Source organism: Thermobia domestica, chromosome 1 (assembly GCF_964235325.1).
Source record: "Thermobia domestica chromosome 1, izTheDome1.hap1.1, whole genome shotgun sequence".
Classification (NCBI taxonomy): Eukaryota; Metazoa; Arthropoda; class Insecta; order Zygentoma; family Lepismatidae; genus Thermobia; species Thermobia domestica.
The window spans coordinates 59,671,132-59,682,148 of record NC_137454.1 but is presented as its reverse complement, the minus strand read 5'-3'; the positions used below and the strand labels follow the sequence as shown (position 1 = coordinate 59,682,148).

General features: G+C 37.6%; 1 protein-coding gene across 3 annotated transcripts in view; it reads left to right on the top strand.

Moving 5' to 3' along the window:
* The window catches only part of LOC145685135 (uncharacterized), a 263,787-nt gene that overhangs the window by 150,639 nt on the left and 102,131 nt on the right, over window positions 1-11,017 (top strand). The window lies entirely within an intron of this gene.

Below are 11,017 nucleotides of genomic sequence, written 5' to 3'. Positions count from 1 at the left end.
GAGGAAGATATTTGGGGGGGGGGGATGGGAGGTGGAAGGAGAATGTTTGTGGGGGTATGTCACGAACCATTTTTATTATTTTCATCTATTGGTGACTATATTAAAAGCAAACTCTACACCGTTCTGTAGATCCGAAGAGAGCAGGAGTCACGGATTTTTGTGTGCACGAATGAGCCTTGAATCAATGCTGTGAATAAGGAGCTTGCAGAGATATCTATAGAATAAATAGAGTCAGAGTATGTCCATATAAATGAGTCAAAACGAAAGGTCCAACAGACATAGAAATACTATTAAGTTTGATTCCATACCAGTTAAATTTAAAATGAACTGAATCCTGGTTGGAATAAAGGAAATTGTATTAAGAATTCTGAAGGAAGTACTAGAACTAGTGACTGGTTCTCAGTGCATACATACGTAGTACTTGTAGTGAATGTACGAGATCAAAATAAATAAATACATAAATAAAAATAAGGATTTGAAGTGCGCGATAGGAATTTTGGGGAAAGGAAAGTTTTTTTTTTTTTTTTCGTCTGAATAGGAAAATAAAATATTTGCCAACCGTTTCGTGTGGAACTATTGTACTATAAGAAGTAGAAGATAACGAAGAAATTTCTTTCGCTTGTTCACCCACCACCTTCGAACATCGATATGTCACCTAAGACGTACCTGGAAGACCAAAAATAGTTCCCATCTGCATCGACGACCCTCTGCCAACGTTCTGGCAGTGTTGCCAACCAATTTTTCGAAAAAGCAGGAAAATTCTTATCCAAAATCCAGGAGATGCAACTTACTATCTAATGATGTTAATTAGTTTTTTTTTTTTTTTTTTTTTTTTTTACAAGGCAAACAGTGAACCCATCAATGATTATACTTACCAATAAAAGGCTAATCATCTTTATCTGCGTACATGTTAATATTGACCCTGCTGGTCAGAGAGAGATTCACAGGAAATACTAGCATGAATTGCTAAAAGTGAGCCTTTTTTGTATAGCAATCCTTGTAAAGTTTGGGTGTCAAGTCTGTCTGTTTCGTCTTCATCAAATTTACAGTTGAAAACACTTTTTCTACAGTGACACTTCAGGAAGGCAGAGCAAAGACATAACAAATGTGGATAAATTAGGAAATATTAACTGGTTAGGCTATCTTCCTTTTTTTCAGTAACAAGCATCAGAGGCGTTGATAAGGCAATTGTCCTCCCTGAGTTGGAGATTTATATTGATTTTATCAATAGAATAGTAGTGAATCAATGAAAAGTACAAAATTTTACTTATATCAAAGGGTCTTATACCCCTAGGCAAAATCTGAAATGACGCTTCTGACAAGCATCCAAAAATCTTGAACAGAAACCTAATTCAAATCTGTGTTTCGCAATAACCGCCTTCTGTGACTACTTGTTGCAATTTACTCTATTCTATAACATTAGGAAAGTCAGCTAGAGAGGAGCAATTGATTGTGCCGATTTCTTTATCTCATTTGATGGGTTAATCATCTCTAAATGTTTTATAGCGGGATCATGAAGCGTATATCTTTCTTGAGTTGAGTTTAACATCCCGTTCAACAGCGATGCTATGTGAGATGTGGACAAACTGATTAACGTGGAATCCGAACCACATAAGTTCCTACCGGGAATCCAACCCGGGCCTTCCGCGCCAGTCATGTACGCTAACCTCTTAGCCAGGGATGGGCTCGTATCTCTCTTGAATTTGATGTACTGCTTCAATATATAATTCAAGTCACCTAAGTTTAAAATTTTGTAGTCAATCATTTGGGAGATTTCTTGATGCAATGGATATGGAAACTTTTGCTGCAAAGTACACTTCATCTGTAGATAAGAACTCCTTTTGGTTTCTAAAGTCTACATTTTCTAAGAGCTTTTGGGTGATGCGGAAAACCAGGAGTTTTTAACATTTTTTAAATAAAAATCAGTAGACCAGGAGATGACTTGAAAAACCAGGAAATCTCCTGGAAAATCAGAAGACCTGGCAACACTGCGTTCTGGAAGGTCACGGATTCCATAGTAGTAGAACTTGGTGGGCCGTGAAGCGAAGGAGGTATCAAGTGCATTCTGCACCTCTATTAGGGATTTGAACTGGCACCCTCTAAGGTGACTGTCCAAGGAATGGAACAAGCGATAATCGGACGGTACACTATCTGGGGAGTATGGCAGGTGCAATAGTAAGTAGTTCCTATCCAAAGCGTAGAATGGTGTCCCGGGTCATCCTAGCCACGTGGGGTTTAGAGTTGTCCTGTAACAGGAGGACCCCTTTGCGATTCAGAAGTGCTGGCTCCAGAGTTTTGAGCTTTTTCTTGAACACGGCTCAACTGCTTACTACACAGTTGCATTCATGCTCTGATCAGCTGGTAGCAGTTCCCGATGCACAATGCCGCGAGCAGTCCACCAAACACATAAGGGGACCTTCTTCTGGTGCAGTGTTGGTTTCGCCTGAAATTGGTTAATGGGATGCTAATCAATAGTAACGGCGCCGTGGAGCTTCGTACAGGACCCACTTCTCATTACATGTCAACACCCTGTCCAGAAATGTCTCTTTCCTCAGACGAGACAGCAAAGAAAAACAGGTGTTTACTCGCGTTGCCTTCTGCCCTGGAGTCAAATTATGTGGGACCCATCGACCCAACTTGTAGTGCTTCCCAAGTTGATGCAGGTATTGCTGAATGGTTTCTCCACTCACACTGAATTGTAGCCTCAGTTTCTCACAAGTTTAGTCACTGTTCGCCTCAATTACTGCCTGAAGACGTTCATTTTATACATGTGTTGGTCTTCCGGCGCGTGGTGCGTCTTCGAGTGTTTCGTCACCGTCCTTAAACTTGTTAAACCACCGCTGTACTGTCTGCGTAGTCACGACACCCTCTCCAAAGGCCTGGCATATCTTCCGCCCCGCTGCAGTGGAGTTTGATCCCAGTTTGAACTCATAGGATACACGCCCTTATGACGCTCTGTGGAGGTCCCATGTTCACTCTGTCCTTATGCAGGTTCACGGTGTAACTAAACTATCATAACCAGGTAGTATGTTGGATATACCCACACCAACAACTGACATTCGCCTTATCTCCATTCGCATTCAACTCACGGTGTGATGGCAAATGGAGCACAGACCTTCACAAAAAAAAAGACTACAATAATAATAACACCACGCCAAAGTAGGGTTGCGAAATTGTACTGAAGGCAAACGCGGGCACCAGCGTCATTTGAGTAATTGGGAACATGAATTTAAAACTGAAGGTTTCTATATGTAATTACCATTATAACGTGTAGCAGTCACAAATACCAACACTATAATTATTACCACCCAAAACTGTACCTTGATCAAAACTAAATTAAAATAATACGAAACATTAGTGATTGTAGACACCTACCTTATTATTAATATATTTTGGAGCTTCTCACTGCATCAGGAAGAGTCTTATTTTTCAGAACCCTTTTGTGCTTTCATTACGCTAAACACTTGTCTAGCATGTGCATTACTAACTGGTATAGCGAGAATTTACTGCATTATTTGGAACGAATTAGTCCAAGAAGCGACAGTCCTATTAGCGACAGGAACTGTTATCTGTTCTGTGAGCGACCGATTCATTTACATTGAGACGATGAAAGATGATATGATTCCCTCTTGTAAAATATGTTTACCTCTGGCGTTATTAGCGTCCGACCAACCTTGCTATAAAAAATGTACGTGCCAGTAGTGCTGTTCGTCAAATATATTTTCCCCTCTACTGTGATTGCAAATAAAACTTTATCCTAATTTTGAGTTAGAATTGACATAAAACATATTGAACAACTTAACAAGACAATAGGGATATTTCCATGAAAAGTATATTCCTATGTAATTAATTACTGAAAATGCAATTGTAATATCCCATTTTTCCAAAAACTCTGCTTTGTGTGCTTGATTTAGTTCACATCTAATTACTCACTAACCAAAGCAATATATTTTATTTTAGAAAAATTAAACGTATAACAGTTTCGCCAATTATCTACTTTTCAGATTTCCTAAGACTCTATGAATAAAATTAGAAAAATATTTCAATCATAAAAGACAGTTTTTGAGATCCCTTACATCTAAATATCTATTCCCAACCAATCCCACCAATTACAATGCAGTACACTGTAAACAATCCAAAAGATAAACAAACCCTTTAAATTACCTGCCCCCCTTGGTGTAAGCTACCAAAAACCTATACTAATTGCTTAATTCGCCTTCCCTCCGTATTTTGACTTATACATATAAGCTTGTCGTATGGCAATCTGATATAACCCCTTATAGGAAGATGAACTGTTAAGCCTGCGAGAGATTTGTAACTTGTGTAATAATTTCTTCGGATACAACATGTTTTTTTGAAATGAGACCTCTAGGAACGTAAATTTTTCATAGTACATTTTGTTAGGTTCTAAATCTCAGTAGCGTGAAATAAGTTAAAGAAGAAGGGACCTTATCTTCTATTATCTTAGTATGAACGAATCGGTGACTCATAGACCAGTTAACAGATCGAATTGGTCGCTCATAGGACAGTTAACAGCTCCTGTCGCACGTCGCAAGTAGGATGACACCATTTGGAACAGGTTTGGTGCATCTGCTTTCCCGAAAAACGTACTCCATACTGTACAACAGTAACCTTGTCTTAAGTGTCGTTATTATATATTTCAAGAAGAGAAATGTTGCCACTTAATGCTTAAAAAATGCAGGCGTAACAATGAAAGGAATTTAAACCTAATCTTTTGTTGCAATAAAAATATAACCTAAAGAACTAATTAATGAACGGAAGCGTCATTATGGGTGGGCAGGAGTGGAACAATATTACCCCTCTGAGTTTGTGATACCAATGGTTTTTAATAAATTGTATACTAATAAAAAGAAACTGCACGTCTTATATCGGTGGACTATCATGCCTCCCCACCTCGTAGTATAACCTGAAATGACACTACCGTTAATAAGTAAGTACAACATATGCATTATAAGCATAAATTACATAGATAATTAATTATAACTAATTTAATACTTAAGTTCGTAGATTTATTTTGTTGGCCTATAGACCTGTAGAAAGGAGATCTAGCAAACCTACGCAAGAGCAACAAAATCCTTCGAAATTTGGATATGAAGAAAAGTTAAGAACCAGCTTAGTGCAATGGTAATGATGGAGAACTGGAAAACAGAAAGCAAGAAACAATATTGGACATTAGTGAAAGAAAATGGAATTATGCTTTGAGGAATAATACCAAGTGTGGTGGAAGGGGAAAAAGGATTAAAATGATATTTTATTCGTGTATGTTAAAGAGTTATATTTTAATTATTAAATTAAATTAACATATTAATTAAATATAATTTAATTATAATTATAAAAAATTATAACTAATTAATTATAGTTGTTAAATTAATTATTAAATATAGTAGGGCAAAACGGCCCAAAATAGCATACGAGGACTTTATGCCTGAATATCTCCTCAGAATAGGTTTAAAACTTTCTCATTTTTTCTTCTTTGGAATGTTGCTTGAATATTGATGTGGAGAGCAGAGATATTATTTATTGTTACTTTTTTATTTTTAAAATTTTGAAAAATATTCAGAAAGTCCATTGTGCCAGGGTAGGCAGGGCAAAATGGCACACTATCTTGCTTCTATGAAACATATAAAGAGAAGCATAGGAAAATGAATACTGATAAATAGAACATACAGACTGGCTGAAGGAACATTTTCAAACAAATACATTTAATAATATCAATGTAGGACTAAACTTTATTTGCAAAACAACGTAAAAATTACGAACATGTTAAAAGAAATTAAAGAATATTAAAGAAACTAAAAATATGTTTCAAGATTATGCCGACAACACACGAAATGAAAAGTGAAAATGAAGAACTAATTCAACTTTCACAGACTTCACAAATAAACATCTCGTCCCTTGGAGATAATCCAGCACTTGCAGTTTGACTCCAGAGAAAACAAAGCTGACAACGCAACCAACCTTCTCAGGCTTTGGACATGCTGTAACCCTTTTAAGATCTTGGGTTTTTGGGGTATTTTTAGACTTTCAGTCAAGCAGCTACTGCATCGTCACTAGTTATCCTAGGATCATGGTTCATACCTCATTCTCTTCCGAATAGAGCAGGCTTTCAAATTGTACTACTTACATGCCCATTCCGTATACCAGGAGAGGGAAAAATTGAGTCCAAGGGAAAATTTCGGGGATTTTTTGTCACACTTTGGGCCCCTCTGGAACGGCCCTGTGTGAACGTAGAGATCTCAAAAAATCTGATAAACACTACTCGGTAGACTGAATGTGTGTGCCAAATTTCAATGCAAAAGTAAGCCCACCAAAAAAATATACCGATAATACCCCATATTCCCTTACACAGAAGGATATTTTGTAAAAATCCCTGAGACATCCCTTATTACCCTAGGATCATGGTTCGCCCATCATTCTCTTCAGAATAGAACTGCCTTTCAGACGGTACCACTCACGTGTCTCCATCATGTATCTGAGGCGGGAAAATCCCGAAGAAATGGATTTTTTGGTTAAAATATCCCTTTTTTCAAATTTTTGCCCCTCTGGACCCCCCGTGTGCTAACGCAGAGATCTGAAAAAAATCTGATAAATACTGCTCGGTGGACTGAATGTTTGTGCAAAATTTCAATCTTCTAGGTGCAAAAATAAGCCGCCAAATATAATGAACATAGGCCTAACAGAAGAAAATATATTGTTTCAAGTTGTGACGTCATCACCTCCTATGTCTCGACGCAAGAAGGTGTGAAACCATACGTAACGTGTTCTACAATGCCTCACGAAAAAGCTCAAATAGGAGAGTTATAACGCAATGTACCATAAAACACCTGTATGATACAAATTGTACCATAAGATCTTTAAAGGGGTAAAATTCGTTACTGTAGATACATGGCGCATCGTTAGCATCTTCAATGGCTTCCAAATCTTTGGCTAAGGCACTAGACTCTTGTCGTGTTTATCACTAAGATTAATAAAGACTAAGATCCTACGTTTCATAGTTCTTTTCGATCTTCTTTGTGTTGCAGGTCTAATTTTAGATTCGCTCTTTGCCTTCAGTTCCATGAGGTATGGACTACACGGGAGGAGCTGACTTTCTTTACGCGTAGACCTCTTTCTTTTCTATGTTCGCGTTTTCTTTCTAGCTCGTGGTACTGGAGAAATGTACTCAATGAAGGTTTTGGCGGAAACTGCTACAAGAACCTCTGAAATTCTTTCCTGCTCTGATGTAGATGGACCTGGTTCTGAAGGGGAAATATCTTCAACGGAAGTAGCGTTTTTATCTTGCCGGTTTGTGACTTGTTCACACTTTTCATTCGAATCCACACTCAGTTCACTTTCGTTCCCTGGCTTAGGTCAATCTGTAGTAGCAGCTGGTAGATACAAATGGTCTGGAAACATATCTTTGTTGAAAGGACATATACTAGTTTTTTTTTTTTTTTAATCCATAAAGGGCACTGAGCGTTGTTGCAGATTTCAAATAAGCATTCGAAAACAATTTGGCGACTTTACTAAGACTCACGGTTAGTCCCGGATGTGTTTTCAAGCACCTTTCTACCTCTTGATTGTAATACATGGCAAATGTATTTGAAAAAAACCTGCTTTAAACGCTTCAGAACTTCGGCAAATTAAACTGGGGCAAAATGGCATAGTATAGTATTTACTATGCCATCTTACCCTGATGCCTAGGGAAAACAAAAACAGGTAGCTGCACATTACTTGCAAACTTAACCTTGAATTTTCTACGTTTAACCTACCTTTAACAGAATGTACTTTACAATTGATATATTGAAATGTCTGTACTTCCTCGTGCTGTAAAATAATTCAACCGCCGATAACACCTACTGCGTTTTACCTACATAGACGCCATTTTTGCTCACTAGTGTTGCTAGATCAAACTCTCATTTAAACAATTTACTGTCTGTTTCTAATCAAACAGTTTTCGAAAACAGCCACTGTGCCATTTTACCCTGGTATGCCATTTTGGGCCGGTCTTCCCTAATTGAATAACACATCGCTCAACAAGTTCGTAGGATGACATATAGATGTCGCCACTATTCACAAATTCATATGATGTTTAGGAAGTATTAACCTTCAAAATGATACGTGTGTCAATTTCACAACAATCTGACGTTTAGTCCACGAGTTACAGAGGTTTTAGTGGTGCAACTTTTCCAATTTTAAATTATAATCATAGGTATTCTGTCAATATTAGCAGCTCATTTGCTACAACTGAGAAGCTTCCATGCTCCACGATGTTCCGCTAACCTCTTCGTCTTCACGTATAATTTTTCTGTTTTGAGATCGTCTATTAATTAATTGTAGTCTCCTTCGCCCTCTCCTTCTCTTTTAGCCAACATTACCTCCAGCACGTCCCTTATGCTACAGTTCCTTCTAAGCTAATGTCCCAAACAGTTTCACTTTCTCCCACCGTTTCTAACACCCTCTGATTCGTTTTCTGTTCGACTCAGCTAGTTCTCTATATTCTTCTTTACATCCGCATTTCGAAAGCTCAAGTCCTTTCTCATTTTTGCGTAATGTCTATGTTTCTGCCTTATACAATAGTCCACACGAAGCATTTTATGAGTAATTTTTTCAACTCTTTATTCAAGGTCCCACAAAATAGACTTTTTCTTCCCTTATAAATGCTTCTTTCGCCATTCCTATCCTTGCTTTTATTTCACATCCACACTTAGTATCATCACTAATAATACTACCACCAGGTATCGAAAACTAGTCACCTGTTCTATGTTCTTTCCTCCTAATTTTATATTTGACACCGACGGCTTAGTTCCAATCACATGGCTTTTGTCTTTATTTTCATCCCATATTCTTCGCAGCCCTTTTTGAAATTTTCTAACATCTTATTGATTTACTTTTCAGATTCCGCCACAAGTGTCATATCATCTGCAAACCATATACACCTAATCATTCTGTTTCCTACGAAATGACGTCTTCATTACGTCGGCTCTTTTTCCTATCTCTTCTAGATAGGTATTAAATATTATAGGCGAGCGACAGCATTCCTGTCAAACTCCCCTTCCAATTACATTCTCCTCTGTCATTTCCTCCTCTATCATGGGCGCCTGAAGAAAATTTTCTAGGGGCGCTCAAATCCTTGGTTGCTATATTACGTTTGGTATTTTTTATTTGTATTAAGAAAATCTTAAGAAATTTAATATATTTTCGTGAGCCAGGGGGGCTTGGGCCCCACCCTGCCCTCCCCTTCGGGCACCCATGTCCCCTATTCTAACATTTATTGGTTAATATGTAAGTTCTCGATCTTTCCATTCCAACTCAATCTTCTTTAGAACTTCCAACAACAATTCCTAGTTCATACGGTCAAAAGCCTTTTCTAGATAAATAAATACCACATTTACCTCTTTCTCTTTTTTATATAAACCTTTCATCGATCACTATTAATAATCTAATTGCATTTCGTGTTCCCTTAACTCTCCTGAACCCGAACTGTTCCTCCTCAACTTTTTCATTTTTTCTTACAACCTTCTGTTCAGAATTCGAAGCAAAATTTTTGCTGCTTGAGTTATGAGATTAATAGTTGTATAATTCTCAAATCTCTCTGGGTTCGATTTCTTAGCCATCGGTATCATGATCGTCTTCGGAAAATCTCTTGGCCACTCCCCTGTTTCATATATTTCATCGCAGAGTCAGAACAATTCTTTCTTCCCCGTGTTTACCATACGAGTATTCTTAATGAATTATCTATAGAGATATATCCTGGTTGCCTTTCACGGTAATTTTCAAAACAATGGAAAAATCTGAATTTAATAAAGCATTGTTTTTTTTAATAATAAAAAAATACCATTCAAGCACAGCAATGGCTTGAGAAGTGTAACTCAGACTCTGATCCATCGAGACAAACGATAGAGAAATGGTTTGCTGAATTTAAACTCTGCCGTACAAACACGATGGTGCTGAACGCTTTGGTCGCACAAATTCGGCAGTTGATCAGGAAAACATATGTAGAAAAAGTACACAAAATAGTTTTGGCTGATCATAAAGTGAAGTTGCATAAGATAGCTGACACCTTAAAGATATCAGAAGGCAGTGTGTTCACCATTTTCCATGATCATTTATTCATTTATTTTGTTCTAAGTGTGTGCCGCGTTTGCTCACAGTCGACGAAAAACAAGGCGTAAACGGTTCAGAGCGCTGTTTGGAGCTGTTTCATCGCAATATATATATATATATATATATATATATATATATATATATATATATTCGTGAGGTACATAACAATGGATAAAACCTGGATTCATCACTACTCTCCAGAGTCAAATAGGCAGTCAGCTGAGGGGACAGCAACCGGAAAAAGCTATCCAGAGCAACCAAAAACACAAATGTCAGCTGATGATAAGGTTTAGGCTTCCGTATTTCGGTATGCCGACGGTATTATATTCATCAATTACCTTGAAGAAGGAAGAACCATCAATAGCTAATGTTATATGGCGGTATTAGTGCGTTTGAAGGAAGAAACTGCGGACCAAACGACTCCAAATGAAGAAGAAAAATTGCTCTTGCTCTAAGATAATGCACCGTGTCACAAGTCGATTGCAACAAGAGCAAAATTGCACGAATTGCAATTTGAAGTGCTTCCCCATCCACCGTTCTGTCCGGATCTGGCTTCCAGTGACTACTACCTCTTTGCAAACCTAAAAAAGAATGCTCCAGAGAAAGTGGTTTGGCTCCAATAAAGAAGTGATTGCTGAAACTGAAGCCTATTTTGAGGCCAAAGATAAATCTTTTTACAAAAAAGGCATCGAAATGTTAGAGAAGAGTTGGAATGAATAAATCACTTTTGAAGGAGACTATGTCGATGAATAAAGTCGAATTTTGCCTAAAAGTTATTGTTTTATTAGTCATCCTACCAACTTATTAAATGATGTGTTAAGATGAAGCGATTAAAGGAGACCATGACGTATCCAAACTTCTTAGTCTAAGGCAGTAGCCTCACATTCTGATGGAATTATTCTTTGTTTGC